At 52.0% G+C, this 15324-nt stretch overlaps 1 protein-coding gene across 7 annotated transcripts in view; it reads left to right on the top strand.

Moving 5' to 3' along the window:
* PACS2 (phosphofurin acidic cluster sorting protein 2) overlaps positions 1-15324 on the top strand; it is a 69188-nt gene that overhangs the window by 2219 nt on the left and 51645 nt on the right. The gene's annotated exons all lie outside the window — the stretch shown is intronic.

The raw sequence follows: 15324 nt of genomic DNA, 5'->3' as shown, positions 1-15324 counted from the left end.
GTCTTGAGGGAGCCTCAGGAGGAGGCAGCAGCACACGGAGGCTGTTCAGAGGAAGAAAATAGGCTTGGGAAGAAAGTTATTTATTTTTTTTTGGCAGCAGGGTCTGCTGGAACAGGAGGTGGCGAGGGTCAGTGCTCCCATTCAGGACAGGGTTTGCTTTAGGTTACTGCTTTAATTCCCATATAATTAAGAAAGTTCACGTTAAGGGTTGGACTGTGGAGCGGAGTGAACTGCAGGCAGGGTGAGTGTGACCTGATGCCCCGTGGAAATACAGGGAGAGGAAAGAAAAATAGGAAATTTTGGAAAAAAACCACGCTGGAGATCACTGCTCGGGCACTGCCTGAGTGTTTCATTGCCACCTTGCTCCCGTAGCTTGCCTGTGGGGTGAGGAAACGTGAGCAGAGCCCGCGTGCAGCCATCCCCCGGGCTGGATATTGCTGCTCGGTGCTGTGGGATGGCCTCGCGGCACGTGGGCTCCGTGCTGGCCCCGCTGCCGACTTCCCTGGGGCAACAGAAAACGATTGAGGCTGTGGGTTCGCAGCAGCTGAGCAGATCCATGGGTTTGCTCGTGGCTCTGCTCCTCTCGCTGTGCCTCCTCCATCCTTCCACCCCTGGGTGCCGCCGCGGGTGATCGGGGTGCCGTGGTGGGAACTGCTGGCACCCTCCTGTGGGTTTTGGTGCATTTGGAAGCGGGAGGCTGTCTAATTACTCAGATGACTAGGTACGTCTCGCAAGTGCTTATTTGGAGGCTTTGTTTTGATTTTGCTTGAATAGTGTGTTACCACTGAAGGAAACTGAATACAAATGAGCACGCCGGATAGGCTTCGACACAGATTGCTGGCTGAGGCGATGCGAAACATCTGAGATGCGCGAGGAGAAGCAGCCAGAAATGAGCAGTGGAAGCGAAATGCTTGGGGTAAGGCACGGCGGCCAAGCCCCTTTGCTCTTAGAGCCCACAGGTCCTGTTTCTCCCCTGCTCTGGGTTTGGAAGGAAAAGAAATCTCCATGGAAAAGAAGCAGCCCAAAATCACGCTCCTTTGGGAGGTACCAAGTGATCCCTGCGTGCTCCCGACCTCAATCCTATCACGGCACTTGTTGGCTTCTTGTATTGAGCAGAGAAAAAAAAACACATTTAGGGGCTGAATGGGTTGTCAAAGTTCCCGTCAGACCTATTTTGAGTCGTCTTTTCGCTGACCTAAGGTTGAGCTGGTGCACGAAGAGTGGTTCTGAAAAAGTTTGAAACCTGCAGGCGAAAGGTCTCTGGGTGGGGTTTTTTGGGGAGCAGAAGGCAGGGGTGCTCTGGAAGGGGGCTTTCAGCTGGGAGGTGTCCAAGGAACTTTCCTCTTGGGCTCCCTGGTGGCTGTCCCCATTCTCTGGCAGCCCTGGGGTCAAATCCCTGGTCAGGAGGGGACCCTGCTGTTGCTCCTCCTCTCACCAGCCCCGAGCCCACAGATGATTTCCGTGGTGAGCTCACGTCCGTATCAAATTAGCAGCGAAGTGATTTGCATAAGAGATTAATCAACCGGCAACAAAACATCCCGCTTCTCTGCCAGAAAAAAGAAAAGGACAGCAAGAAGGGGGCCGTGGCAGGAGGCTGCTGTGCTCCTCGCAGCCCTCAGCCTCTCGGCGTGCCGGCCTCGCGCAGGAAGCCGGGCTGCTCGCCGCCTCCGTTTGCGTCACGGCTTGGCAGCTCTTCCCAATTCTTTCGGGCCAAACTTTGCCACCGCTCCGGTGACCTTCTAGGGAGGGTATTTCCTATGGAATTGGTGGCTGGCTGCCAGCGGGTTTTGTGTTGCCAGGCCCTCCATTAGCCCTTCCCTTTCCATTGCCTGGCTGGAAAGGGGGAGAGGGAGCCCTCCAGGAGCTCCGTTTCCACGGAAAAGCAGGAGGAAGATGGGCTCTGCCACCTCTCCGAGAGGCAGTTCTTGCCCAAAGGGCTCCCGACGTGCGGGTGATAAGAGGCTTTACACGCCTAATTGAACGTGGGAGCGGGAAGCTCCTCTCCTGGCGAGGTTTAATGGGATTAGAGCCCTGCGCGGCGAGGCGGAGGCTGGCAGGGCGCGCGGCCAGCTTCACGAGCAGACGGTGGGTCCTTGCTCACTGCCCGTTTGTTTAAAACGATGAATCGGGCACGCGGGAGCCCTGAAGGAGGGATTCTCCAAAAACAGAGCTGCTTGGAGCTGTATAATTTTTAAATAGTGTGTTAGAAATAAAAATCAGCTCGTGTCCGGGGAGGCTTGCTGGGCTCGGGGCGGTGTGGTGGCTGTAAAATCTGACTCCCCTCCATGGCTGGTTCGCTTTTTGGGCACTCGGGTGCTCTGGAGCTTGTAGAAGGTAAGCAAAAAAAGGAGTAAGGGCGAGGACGTACTGATGCTTAACCAAAACCTGCAGGTCTTTCTGGGCAGCTGCTTCTGTCCCAAAAAGGAGCAGCCCTGGTGAGCCAGGATGGAGTTTTTAAGCTCGTGTTGCTGCCGAGAGGTGAGGGCTTGAAGGTGTGAGGCTGTGCAGGAGGGCGATCAAGTATGTGCCTGTGCACAGGGTGAGGGCAGGCATGTGCTCGCTGCTCAGCAAGATGATTTCTTCTGCTGCTGAAATTCCTCCGGAGAAAGATTCTGTCTCTTTCCATCGGATCCCTTTGCTCTGTTAGGCTTGACAGTTCAGAAGTCTTTCCCTCCTCTTTTTATTTCTCGACAAAACTGCTGCAGCGTGAGGGCTCGGAGGTGCCCCTGCCTGGAAATCTCTCGTGCAGGAGAGAGATTGCTACAGGGATCCTCACCTCTGCAGGGAAACACTCCGAGGGCTGTGAATGGAGATGGGGAAAAACCCAGAGCTCGTTCTGTGATCCTGGCCTGTGCTTTAGGGGTGCTGCACAGGGAAGTGCAGGGCTCGCTCTTGTTCATGGCCACAGCTCGCACACACGCCGTCTGATGTGTATTTCCCAGCAGGCAGGCGGCCAGATCTAGATATAGAGCGGAGAATAAGCCCTGTCAAGAGATTCTTAGGAAGCCTTATCTATATTTAGCCGATAGCAGCCCGTATCCCCTTTCTGCTGAGCGCACAGCCCGGGGAGCACGCTGGCACTGGGCGCACCCCAGCTCCTGCGCCCTAGCAGAGGCTCAGGGCTGCTCCATCCCATCCGTGAGCAATCCCAAACTGCACACCCCGATTCTGTGACCGTGTTGTCGTGACAGGCTGGTGACATGCAGCTTGTCAGAGGGAACAAGGGTTGGAGCACGTCGGTGGCACGGAGCTGGCGGTGCCCGTGCCTTTGGGAGCACGTCGGCCCCGCTGGGTGCTCGTTAAGGCGGTGAGGTGGTGGCTTGGCAGTGCCTCGCCGCAGAGCAGCTCTCGTGGGATCGTGTGCCAGGGCAATTCCCTCGCCGTGCAGCTGCTTGCCAGGCGGTGCCACGAGAGGAGCGTGCGCGGGCACACGGCTGCCGCTGGAAAGAAAAACACGCGGCGCTCAGCCCATCTGCTGCATCCCAGCGCAGCAAAAAAAAACAAAAACACACACAAAAACCAACCAACACCACAAAAACAGCCTAGCAGGTGGCGTGGGTGAGAAGCAGGAACACCCAGCTAGGTGCACGGGGCTGCCCCTGCGTGCAGCGGTGTGGTCCCAGTAGCTGTGGTTTCGTGGCTGGGATCTCTGAGGCTGTTTCCAGCCAGTTTTCCCCTCCCTGCAGCACGTGGCTGTTCCAGCCAGAGCACCACCAGGTTTTGTAGCTGGCCTGGCAGCGTCCGAGGGTCAGCTGAGGAGGAGCTCGGCCGTGTTTCTGCTGCAGAGAGCTTGCTGCCCATTGAGCGTTTTCCCAGCGCGTCCTGAAACCAGCGGAGTGAGCCTGCGGGGAGGTCTGTCCCAGCTCGAAATGTCAGCGTGTGAATAGCTCGTGTGGTCCTGCTGGACCAGCTGGAAGGGATGCGATCTCTGGATGCGTTTGGGTATAGGATTGTTGGTTTAGGTCCTCCTTTTTAAAAGCAGAGCTGTGTTTTCCACGCTGGAGAGGCTGGTTCCTTTCTCCTGCCTTGCTGGCGGCGCGGTCCTTAACCCTGTTGCGACAGGAACCTCGTTGAGACGCTCTCTGTCTTTCCTAAGCCCATCAAAGTCCTAGGGCTGTTGGAGGACGTCTCCTCGCACACATTTTTACAAATATAGCAGGATCGTTTGAGGTCAGTTAGTCTTGAGTTTCCTCAGGGAGAGCGCGCTCCAGCTGCGGGCTGTGCCAGAGCTCGATCTGCGCGTCCCTGGAGGGGCTGCTCTGAAAAAGGGTGCCTGTGGCATGGGCTCGAGTCTCCTGACAGGCTTCCCAGCTCACCAGATACGCGTGCAGAGCCTTTCCCACCTTGTCACGTGTGTCCTGATTTCACTGCAGCCTCCACTGGCTCAGCTTGGTGGTTCATAACGGGGACGGGGACCTTGGGGTTCCCAGCAGAGCCATTCTGGGGTTTGTTTCCAGGCTGTGGGGACCCAGCAGCGGGGCTCCCTCCCATTTCCCTATTCCATCTGCGTGGTGAGTGGCAGAAATCAAGCAGCTTCTGCTTGTCCCAGCAAAGCCCCAGCAGCTCTGTCCCTGCAGAGCCCTCTCTCAGATGCTCGTAGGGCTGGGTGTCCTGCCCTGTGAGCGCTTTGTTCAGTGCTGAAGCTCTCCTCGGCCTCACTGATCTAATTCAGGAGTAAAATGGACTTGAACATTTCAATCCTGCTTGCCTTGCTGACATGTTGGGGCTCACTGAAGGGAGATTAAATTACAGCTATTGAGTTCTGCCGAAAATAATAATAAGACAAGATTAATTGCACTTAAGTTTTTACCCAGTAAATGCATAACCGAGTTGATAAGCCTGATTTTTGGGCTCCTGGGGGAGGTTGGTGTCCTGGCAGAGCTTCAAAATCAGGCTTGTTTTTTTCCTGAGTGTGCCATGTGGTGTTGGAATAGATGGTCAAACCCATGTGCACTTAATTTCTTTACGATATAAACAGCCCAGAAATGTTTGCTGTTTATGTCCAAAATAGCCAGCCGGTGAGTGTGAGCGTTTCCACGTTTCTGCGAGGAACGAGGGTAATTTTATAATGAGCCGAGATTCATATGGCTTAACTTCTCTCCCATCTGGCATTAGTTAAGTTGATGTTTTCATCTGCGTGACCTCTCGGGGTGGGGAGAAGTGATGGGAATAGAAAATGTGGCTGAAGAAGCCCTTACTAGGTCATCTGCCGTGGCTGCGTCTAAAGGCTGGAGCGGCCCCGCTCAACTGCATCTGCTGGGGGAAGCCATGCTCCCTGTTACTGCTGAGGTTTTGTAGGGTTTTATGTTGTCCCAGGAGCTGCCCGTCCTGTACGTGGTCCTTTCCTGGTGTGTGAACCGATGTTCAGCCTAAATAGATGAACTACAGCAGGAAGAGCTTCCTTCTTCAAAGAAAGCTGGTGTTGGAGCATCATTTGCCACCAGCTTCTGCATCTATCCCATTCTCCCAAAGCTCTTTCCACCCTTCTGGTGTACAATTTAAAGGGTCTGCTGTGGCTTTCTTGGCGCTGCCCTGCAGCCCTCCTCCCTGGTCTTTTCCTCCCAGCTGGGCGGCTTTCACTGCCGACAGGATTGTTCCAAAATGTCCCCTTCCCTGAAAATATCTCCGCGTGCTTTCTGCCTGCCAGAAAGCTGATCTGCTGCTTTCCCTCTCAAGTTGCACCCGGTGCCTTAAAATGAAGGATTTGCAAGGAAAGCTGAGAACTGCAAGAAGTGGATCATATATATTTCATGTCACTGGTGGCTTGCTGGGGGCTGAACTCTGTTCTTTGCTCTTCCACCTCTTCCCTGTGCCGCACCTGAGAGCCTACCACAATTTCAGGTGCTCCAATTTCTCTTTCAGGCTGGCAGGAGCTGGATCTCCTTTCTGCCAGGATTCTGCTTTCTTTTACTCAAAGGAGTGGAGCAACCAAGCGGGCTTTGTCCTTGCTTCACGGATAGGCTTTGAGCATCTCCAGGTGCTTGGATGAGCTCTGCCTGCTTGTGCGTGGTCCCAGTGAGACCGAGATCTGCAGTTGCTCGCAGATACCAAAGCAAAGCAGAGGATTTTTTCTTCCCGAGCATAAATCTGCTCCCTGGGACAACATTCTGGTGGTTTTTACCCTTGGCCCAGGGGGATGTGCTTGAGGGCGAGAAGCCTGGCGAGCGTTTAGCTCAAGCAAGCACGTGGAGCCGTCTCCGGGGAGAGGGGATTTCAGAGATGAATTTCCTCAGCCTGGCTTTCGATCAGCACGCTCGTGTTTTTCTGACGTGTAAATGGCAAGTCCTGCTGGTTGTCCGTAAAAAAAACAAGTCCGTGATAAGTCAGCGGTGTTGATTCAAGTGTTTCCTTGTTCCAGGATCGTACCCTAAACGTGCGGGCAGCCTGGCAGTGCAGGGCAGCTCTGTTTGTTCCAGCTCCACCTGCGGCTCAAGGCCAGCTCTCTGGTCCCTTGCTCTAGCACAGATGGAGCCACGTCTGCAGCAAGTGCCCAGCTCTTCTTGGTGCCCTGCTTCTGCTTTGTGTGGGTTTGGATGCCTTGCTTTGCAGTACTGGGGAGTGGTTGGCTTCCCAGCAGTCAGGGCATGCTTTCCCGGAGCACGGGGCACTGGGAAACCCTCTGGAGGATGCTCATGAAGGCACACAGCTCTTCGCAGGGCTTCTCAGGAGGCAGGGAAAAATGCCCTGTTATCTTGTGTGCCTATAAGTGGGGTGGAAATGGCTCTGCCCTGTCCGTAAGGTGAGCAACCAGGCTGGAGTCCTGTGTGAGGCTGCCTCTATGGCTGGCTCTCGGAAGAAACTCTTGAGTTAGCCCAACCGTGGGATGCTTTCACCCCCCTTTTCTTTGCTTCCACTAGGTTGTCGTGTTTCTCTCTCTGGTGGGGGCCGGATTTGCTGATGGTTCACATTTGAGCTGGGAAAAATGCCCCTTGTTGGAGCTCTGGTATGCCTGCATACAATCAAAAATGTTGAGTGGGCTGGGAATAGCTCCCAGCAAAGTTGTATCGGTTTCTTGGAGCTCTTTTGTTTGATAGAAATTCCTTTCTTTTTCTCCCCCCTCTCCCCGTCCCCCTGACAGCCCACCTCTTTCCTACAAGGACGCGCTGAGGTATAATTCCCGATTGTCTGACCGAGGGGAAATATGCACAGCTGCAAACACATTTCTGAATGACACTTCATTGTGAAGGCATCTCTCTGAACAGGTTTGCAGTTCCAGGAGCCGAGCGATCAGAACGTGGCAGCAAAAAGAGGATTTTGTTGAAAACGCTTGGCTTTGATTTCTGTGAAGCTCTGGGAACGCTTTGACCGCTTGTGACTTTTAGGCTGAGTGCAGAGAGGAATTACCCAGAGCAAGGTAAATCCTGAGGAGATGCGATGGCTGTAGCCCCGAGAACAGGGTACGTAGCTGAGGTTTTGCTTAGCTCTCGCTGCGTTGTATGTAAAAGCTGGGGTTCAACAAAGGAAGCAGCAGATAAAAGTTTTATTGATGTTGGAAGCATCAGGAATATCCAGTCTTATGTGCTGCAGCTCTCCAGCACGTTGTTCAAAGGCGTGTTTGGGTAATTCTCCCCGACCTTCCCCGCCGTGTGGAGAAACTTTGCATCTCCCCATCCTCCCTGGATCCATCAAACGAGATGCATTTGTGATCCCGTGCTCCTTATGGGGCATTACAAAGCCCGGTGTCTGAAAGCTGCAGGCATATCGGGCTCCGTTGCAGTTGCTGTGCCCCCGTGCTGCCAGGATTTGTGTGTGGGGGAGCAAATCACAGCGATACAAAGAGCCAACATCTGTTCAGAGGTAAGATGAAATAGATTTATTGATGTCAGGACAACACGGAAGGCTTGTTCCAGTTTAAAGGCAGAGTTTGGTGTAGCTTAGTGTGCACAATTCGCCAGGCTCAGGAAACTTCAGCAGGTCATCTCATCTCACACCGATCTGGCCTCCTGAGCAGCACAGCAGTGAACACAGGCTCCATCTCTAGCTTTTCTTTCTCTGTTTTCTGTCCTCTGCTAGCAAACTGCTGCTGCTCCTGCTGCCAGTCTCCTGGGCTGTCCTGCTTCCCATATTATCACCAGATTTTCCAACCTATTGTATGAGGAACTTTGGGCTTCCCTCCTGTGAGTGAATTCACACTCTCCAACAGCCTTGTTGGAGAAGCTGATCTGTGTTTGAGGTGGCACATCAGCAAATACAGACCCTGCCGAGCGTCGGTCCCCAGGGACCATGTCTCAACATGCAGTGTTCTTGCTGATTTAAGTGTGAAAGCAGAGAAATGACTCAGTAATTTGTCTGTTTGTGAACATATACACAGGGTCAGAATTCTCACCTATGCAACGTACCAAGGTCTCTTAGTAAAATCTTAGTAAAATCTCTGAGTAGCACACACTCCCCTCAGTTCTCATTTCCCTTCAGCCGGTTTCGAGGTGCTTGCTGTGAGCTGATGAGCTGACCTTTGCTTCACAGCAGGGGCACTGAAGGCTCAAAATAAACACCCAGAGAGTGGTAGCAAATCCACACTGGCTGTCTGGCAGCCCAGGGTCACATGCCAGAGCCCCCCAAACCCTTTTATTGTTCTCTGTAGGGAAATGTGGTGTCCTCAGAGGTGTGGGTTTGACTACCTTGGTGCTGGCTGTCGTGCCAAACCACAGCCCTGGGAGACTTCTTGCAGGCTGGTTCTAAAATCTTAAGATGGGAGGCATTGTTCTGCTACTCGTAAGATGTGAGGAGGTAGCACTAGGCCAAAAAAAAGCTTGATGCATGTGGTAATGGCTGTGGTCATATGGTAAAAATCAGAGCTTGGGTGCGATCCTTTGAGTCAAGGAAGTAGGAAAGGAAGGAAACATCCCGTCCTGATGGTCAAAATGTGTCATACACAACAGCTTGCTCCTGTCTCATCCCACCGATGGCCCTGATGTGACAGAAGTGGTTTCGGACAGCTTGAGTGTGTGTATCTGCTTTCAGGATGCTCCTTGACTCATCTGTAAACAGGAGAAGTGGTCACAAAGCGATGCTGATACCTCTTTGCTCTGAGCATCGCCGTCACGGAGCGTTAGCTGATTAGGACTGAGAAGAGAGAGTTTTCAGGGAGCTGAGCCTGGGCTGGCTGTGGGCTTGGTGCTCCGTGAGCGGTCTGGTGCTGTGTCCTGCTCACAGGAGGATAACTCTGTCTTCGTGTTGGGTGTGCTCCTAGGTAACCTCTCCCAGCGGCGAGCCTTAATGCCGCCTCGCATCCCTCCGCGTGTTCATGCCTCATTTACCTCCATCTGCACTCATTCCTGCAGAACATCTCCACTTTAACCTGATACAGCTGGCTTCGATGGGAGCTCCTAGGGCTGATGAAAGGTTGTGAGCGCTGAATGGGTTACGGTTGTTGTGAACCGCTTGTTTTTTTTGCTTGTATGCAGCATTAAAAAATCTTACAGAGCTCGGGAACAGGTCCCGAGAGGTGTCCATCACAGCTCGCCGTTCTGCTCGGTTACACGAGTCACTCCGATATTTCAATAAATACTTTGACAAATTGAACTAACAAGCCCAGGCATTTGCTTTGCCTTGCTGGTCTCTTCCTGCTTTCAGGAATGAAATATCACCAGCCGTGGTGCTGAAGAAATGTAATATCAAAATAATATTGAATCTCTGCTTGCCAGCTCGGCTTCCGACAGCTGCTGAAGAGGATTAGAATATTAAGCAAATGCAAATGTTTCTCCGGAGCAAATCACTACGCTGTGCCCGCCACCAAAAACAGTTGGCACTGGTGGATCTTCCGAACCCCTCTCGTAAAAATTGTGGTTCCTTTTTTCCCTGGTAAGCCCAAAGGTGCTATGAGCTTTCAGAATAGAGGGTAAGCAAAGTCTGAGTTGCCAGGTTTCCTCCCTTTTCCGTGAGCCATGCAGTGAAATCTCAATTGTGAGTAGTTGTTTCTTTTTTTATAGAAAACATATAGACAACGTGGGGAGTTATTTTCTAACATGCGCTATTTATTTCAGCAGCGGCTCCTCAAAGCAGAGCGTGCAGGGTATATTTAGATGTGAAAGGAAAGATTGGGAGAAAAAAGATGTATTCTGAGTGTTGTCGAGAGACGTTTTGAGATCACCCGAGGACTGGCGGTTTCCTTAAAGGAAGCCGCGTTGTTAGGAGTGGATCAGAAGTGCTCTGAAAGCCTGAGGCGTTCGCAGCCCCGCTGCAATCCAGGTGTCCCCCAGGCTGGAGGGACAGCCTGGTCGTGCACATTCCTGCCTCGGAGCTGGGGGAGGTACATCACAGTCCTCGCCAACGTGAGACCTGCTTCAGCTGCACTGCCAAGTAGCCTGTGCAGGTCAGCTTTAAAAACTGCAAGAGGTCCTATTTTTTTGCTCATTAGTGCGTTTCTGGCTGGTTCTGTAGTTTTTAAGGCCTTTGGTGCAGAGCTTGTGTTGTGCCTGACAGCAGGCTAGGCACTGCTCTCCCTGTAATCCCTTCCAGTCCCGTTCAGCTGGGTCTGGAAATTGAAATCCTGCTGCTGGTTACTGCTGAAGTTCCTTCCCTGGCGGTAGCGGTGGTAGTTCGACTTTATCCATTCAGTTAACCACGTTGCCTAGGCCGATGTCCTCAAGCATTTGGCTTTTAAAATCTCACCAGCTCCCTCATTCCTGGTCTTTTGTGATTCGTTTCCCGGCTTATCTCTCCTGCAGACAGTGTGCAAATAAGCAAGCGCTGCCCAGAATATTTGATGGAAGCAACGCGAGGATGGTGGAGCACAGCACAGCCTCAACCAAAGGCAGCAGGAGGCTTTTCTTTCCTTTTCTTCCAAGGGGAACTGAGTGCTTTTGCAGTTTCAGCCCTTTCTTGACCACTGGTAATATTGCAAAGCTCCCCTCAGTTTGCCCCCTCCTTGCTGGGCAGGCAAATCTGCCAGGGATAGCATGTTTTAGCTGCTTTACCCGAGTTGTTTTGTTCCGTTTTGAGGGATGTTAACCAGTGTTTGTAATGGGTTGAATGCTGAATAGAGTTCCCCAGCTTTAGTGGCAGGATCTGGAGTTCTTTGTGGATTATATTTAGCGCTGATGGAGCTTGCTTTGTCAGCTGTGTGTGCTGTTGCCTTGTAAAAACTGGCACCATTCAAACCTAAATAAATGCCGCTGAGAAAGAAGAACCTTCCTTTTTAGAACTATTTTAACCTGTTTGGCTTGGAAATCATCCTTTGAGCTGTGGCCAGAGAGCAAATCAGTTGTCAGAAGTGCAGTCCCCTGTGTGAAGCACCTGTGCATAAATGACCTGGTGCCGTGGGGCATGATGAGAATCGTGCACAAAAAATGATTCTAACTTCGGTGATGAATTTTCTTCTGTCTTTGACTGTCATTCCATTCATCTCTGCAGACAGCAGAGGAGCATTAAAGATGGGGCACAGAAGGGATCAGTGCAGACCGTTGGCCCCATGGTATGAGGGCGGCGGGATGCACGTGCCTGGGCTGGAAGCAGGCCAGGATGGCAGGCGTGTCGCAATGAGAGCAGCGCTGGGATCTGTGAAGTGTTCTTCCAGTCTGAAAGCAAGCCCAGCAGCAGGATGCTTTGCATATTTGGTTGCTCTGCTGGCTGATACCAAACGTACCATCAAAGTTCGCTCATGTTTTTCACTGCTGTTGGCTGCTCTGTCTTCACCCTTACGGGACATTTTGAGTTCTCTGTAAAAAAAGCAAGCAGCCATTTGGGCTGTAAATTATGCTTGTGTGGTTCTCTCATCTTGTTTATTTCAGGCCATGTTGCAAACTTTGCAAAAAAAAACCCTTTTCATCTTGCACTCAATGCAACTGGCTTAAATCAAAGGTGCAGTATGGCCTGCATTGGGAACAGGCCACCTGCCTTGGGCCCATGTGGGTTGCAGAGGGAAAAGGGAGCTTGTGAAAGAACAAAACTCAATAAAAACCCTCTGAATCGGTTTTCAGACAGTCTGTTTATTCGGAGTGGTGTAAGGTGGGTCTGTCAGAGGAGCACCTGCTTTTAAGGCCTACATCCTGTAGGGTCTCGCTGGGCCTGACTGTTGCTCGTGCATTGAGGGACGGCTGAATGAGAGGCAATTTGCCGTGCCCCATGCCATGATCCTGCCTGGTCACCAGAACAGGCTATTCAGCTCGCCTCTGTGCCAGGAGGTGCCATGGAAGTTAATCCATGTGGAGGGAAATAAGGCAGAAATGGCAAATTGTTCATGGCCGAGAGCAGGCTCTGATATAGGGGTGCCAAGACGCCGTCTGTCTTTCCTAGCTCATTTTCCTCTCTGGAGGCTTCCTGGTCCTGAGCTCTGGTGATGAAGAGAGCGCCGTGATGGGTTGGTAATGCAGAGCAGCCCCGTGCTGCAAGCTCTTTTGACATGGGCCTCGAGTCACGGCTCCTGCTGGCATCAGTTTTTCCTCTTGGCCGTGCCTTTGATGGCTGATTTGAAGACAGAGGGGGAAGACCAGGACATCTGCAGGGCTCGGCCTGGAGACAGAAGCAGAATAGCACCTCGCCTTTTGAAATGAACCAAGTGGGAGAGTGCTTGCTCATCGGTGTTTGCCATCAGCCATGCTCTGGAGGGATTGAGGAGGAAGCCTGGCCTGCCTCACCCGGAGGAGCTGGTCTTATTTGCTGTGAGGTGCAGGGTGCTGGTGCCTTGAGGCATTTCCTTTACCCCTTCCATTTCTCTGGCCTGTGAGAGGCTCTGCATAAAGCTCTTACTCTGCTGGACCTTCTCTGGAAGCCTCCTCTTCATCCCCTACCCACCCGTTCAGTTTTTGCATTCCTTCCCAGAGTCTCCCTTCGTTTTGGGCCATGATTCGTTTGCTCATGATGTGGGTATGCTCTGATCTGTAAGGTATATGGTGGGGAGCTGCCCTCTGCCCTGGCTGGCTCACGTGAGCGCAGTGCGTTGTGCCTGCCTTTTGTTGCTGGCCAGCTGAGTTATGAAGCCCAGGCTCCAGAAATTGCCTGACCAGCCCGTATTGTACAGGCTCCCCCTCCCTGACGTGCTGCTTTGACCGCTCTCATTAGATGCTGGGGTGGGACTGTGGCATTTCAGCGCTGCGAGGCTTTCTGGGCCAGAGTGGGCTTGGTAGAAACACGGCTACCACTGGCCTTCGGTCAGCTGGATGTGGCTGTTCCTGGTCTGTCTCCATCCTGCTGCTTGTTCCTTGGCAGTGGTGCCTTTGGGTCACTCCAGCTACCACTAAATTAGCACGACAACCATCAGACGTGTTTGTGTCATCCACAGTATAGAAGATGTCCTCCTGACAGTCTGTCAAAGGAGCCTTAACCCTCACTCAGCTTTTCACTGTTTGCTTACTTTAGTCTTTAAAGCTACTATCACCTTCCTACTCCCTCCAAACTTTTAAAACATCAGTCAAACCTAATCCACCAGTACCAAGGGCTCCTCGGTTCGTGTCAGGATGCCATGGAGTTGTTTGTGGTGGTGGATTTGAAGAGGCAAGCTGAGAAAGGTGCGTTTAACTCATCTCCTGCCTGTGCTTGGCTTTGCAGCAACATGGTGTGAACATGTAGGTGAGATAGACAAACTCCTTTGTGCTCCATGGCTTGTCTGAGAAACAGACCTAATCCCTGCTTGGTGTTTTTTCCTTCAAGTTGTCCTATAGAGTGATTTGAAACCATCAAAATGAAGTGCAAGGAGCTGAATGTGCGAGAACCAAGATGCTGTCTGAGGTCACTGAATGTGTGAAGAAAGCAGCTTCAGCTCTTGTTGGAACAACTTCGTGAAGGGAAGGAAAGCTTCAGTTTCTCAGTAGCACAGTTCTGAGCACGTAGCTGGAGGCGAGCAGTGGTGACAAATGGGCTGATGTCCTGCTGATGTGACTGTGACCTCAGGTCTTGGTCAGGTAGTCAGGATGTGGTGGGACATGGCTGCCAGCTAGCACACACAGTTTCACTTGGCTACCTGGAAAGAGTATTTGGAGTTGTGGAGGCTTCACTTTAACCCCTTGCAGTGCCCTTTCCTTCTGAGATGACTGAAGCACTGTGAAGTGAGACGTGTCAATTAAATACATCAAGTCCACGTTTGGTGATAAAGTTATTTGGTGTGCAAGGGTCCTGCCTCGGGTGAGGCCCCCAGAGCCAAGCAGCAATGTTTTGGCCTGCCGAGGGAAGAGCAAAGAGCTCTCTCTGCATTTTCCCACTGAAATGTTGGATTGGAATATCTAAGCTCAGCTGTGGTTTCAGCGTTGTGTCATATTGATTGCACGCTGCTCCTCAGACAGTAAAGGCATCTCTGCAAAATTCTAGGATCTCTTCAAAACGATGCAAGTTGCAAAGTTTTGACACCCTCGCCCCTTTTGCGAGCTCAGTTTTGAGCAGGAACATTCGCAATCCATTTGTAGCGAGTCAGACAGTATTTCAGCAGCAAAAGGGCAGTGTCTGGCTATGCGTGTGTGTCCTTGTGAGGTCCTGGGTAGAGCCTGTTGCATAAAATAAGCTGCCATCCTCTTACCTGTTTGAACAAGACCTGCTTGCTGCAGCACTTCTGTGGGTCTTAGGCTCTAGGATCTTAAGAGCTTAATTCTCTGTTAATGCTGGGAAGTGGATTTCAAGATCCTTGAGAACAAGAACAATGAGAAATACTTGCTGTGCAATTGTTTCCTGGCTTCTTAAAGCTTACTTGAATGCATCTGTAGCCAGAACAGCTGACTAAAGCCTGCCGTTTAGCTCGGTGGGACATGTGAAGGAAGGAGAAGGTGGCGGTGGATCCAGGCCCATGACACATCTCTGCGAGTTGCACAAGTTATGTTTCTGGCACGAAGGAAATTGGTGTGCTCAACCTCTGTCTCGTTTAATTTGTTCCTGGTTGGTTTGTAGGCTACCAGAGAGCAGGACCAAGATGAAATAATTTGAGGGAATTAGCTCGTAAGCCTTGGAGAATGGAGAACCTCTCTTCTTGTGTTTTCTGCCATTGATACCCACAGCGGCCTCGCTGTGACACATCAGTGACATTTGAGGACAGTTTTTCTCCCCAGGCTAATTCCCCTGGGCCAGTACCGAGCCCTGCATCTAGCACGTGAGTGCAACAAGTACAACCACATCTTGTGCCCCTCTTCCCGGGCAAAACAGGCGTAGGAAACTGCGTGTGCAGTTGGTCAGTAGTGCTTTGCAAGTGTTCATACCTTGCTTTAGCAGCTGCCTTGGAAAAATGCTGTGCAGGGCTTCTCGCTGCGGCCCGGCCCGCACAGCCGCCCCGGAGCTATGCGCAGAATGGCTCTGTTTATCTGGGAAAGTGTGTGTGTAGGCGGCTGTCTCCCTCCACTTCTCCTTCAAGTGGCTCACGATTTATTTTGGGCCTGTCTTGGATGTAAAGTGTCAGCTCGAGAGCAA

This window comes from Anas platyrhynchos, chromosome 8 (genome assembly GCF_047663525.1).
Source record: "Anas platyrhynchos isolate ZD024472 breed Pekin duck chromosome 8, IASCAAS_PekinDuck_T2T, whole genome shotgun sequence".
Lineage (NCBI taxonomy): Eukaryota > Metazoa > Chordata > Aves > Anseriformes > Anatidae > Anas > Anas platyrhynchos.
Note: the sequence above shows the minus strand (reverse complement) of the source record. Positions and strands in the feature narration are given on the sequence as shown.